The sequence below is a fragment of the Pseudorasbora parva genome, chromosome 20 (genome assembly GCF_024679245.1).
Source record: "Pseudorasbora parva isolate DD20220531a chromosome 20, ASM2467924v1, whole genome shotgun sequence".
NCBI classification, from domain to species: Eukaryota; Metazoa; Chordata; class Actinopteri; order Cypriniformes; family Gobionidae; genus Pseudorasbora; species Pseudorasbora parva.
The window spans coordinates 21,349,260-21,350,499 of record NC_090191.1 but is presented as its reverse complement, the minus strand read 5'-3'; positions in this window follow the sequence as shown (position 1 = coordinate 21,350,499).

Genomic DNA, 1,240 nt, shown 5'->3' with positions numbered 1-1,240 from the left:
ATCTGGAGAGAGAGAGAGAGAGAGAGAGAGAGAGAGAGAGAGGGAGGGAGGGAGGGAGGGAGGGAGGGAGGGAGGGAGGGGCGGGCTCGAGTTCGTCATTGCATCAGAGCCATTTAGGGGCGGTACTACAGGTGTTAGACTAAAATGTTTTGTTTCCATAAAAATACAATAAAAATACGTACTTTAAAAGTTGACATCATTTTTTTGCATTGCAATTTCACAGCCCTAAAATATTCAGATGAGACATCTTATTAAATATGCACACATTTGCATATTATATAGGCTATCATAAAGTAGCCTAGACCTGTAATAAAATTAAACAAATCATACAGGTTTGTAAACGGCGAGTGAGACATGCTTTTTGGGTGAACTACTTTTAATTAAACTCAGATTTTAGGCTTTGCCTGGCTCTATATGCAGCAAACGTAATTTTTTAAAGGAATTGTATGTAAGATTGTTGCCAAAACATACATACAGTTCCTTTAAATAAAGCTGAAATCAAAAACAAATGTTAGACGAAAAACTTAAACTTAAAAAACTTAAACAAAAATGTTGCAGACTAATGAAACAAAGTAGAAGTATGGTTAAGTAGAAGTAAAAAAAAAACCTAAAACTGAAACTGAAATAAAAAAATAAATTAAAATGAAATAGAAAGATAAAAAAAGTAGCAAAATGACAATAGCACATCAAATTAACCTAAACTAAAATTAAACATAAATATATATATATATATATATATATATATATATATATATATATATATATATAATATATATATATATATATATATATAAAAAAATTGTGTTTCAAAGAAACAAAGTTTTAAAAAGTATTATTTAAAATTCAATACATTTTATTAAACAAAAATATATATTCAGATATATTAGTGGAATACAAAACCACATTTATCTCATTCATTTTATTTTTATTTTTATAACACACACACACACACACACACACACACACACACACACACACACACACACACACACACACACACACACACACACACACACACACACACACACACACACACACACACACACACACACACACACACACACACACACACACACATATATATATATATTTTTGTTTGTTTGTTTGTTTGTTTGTTTGTTTTTACCAAAAAAAAATATTAGAAAAAAAAAAAATATATATATATATATATATATATATATATATATATATATATATATATATATATATATATATATTCTTGTGTTTGTGTTTTGTGTGT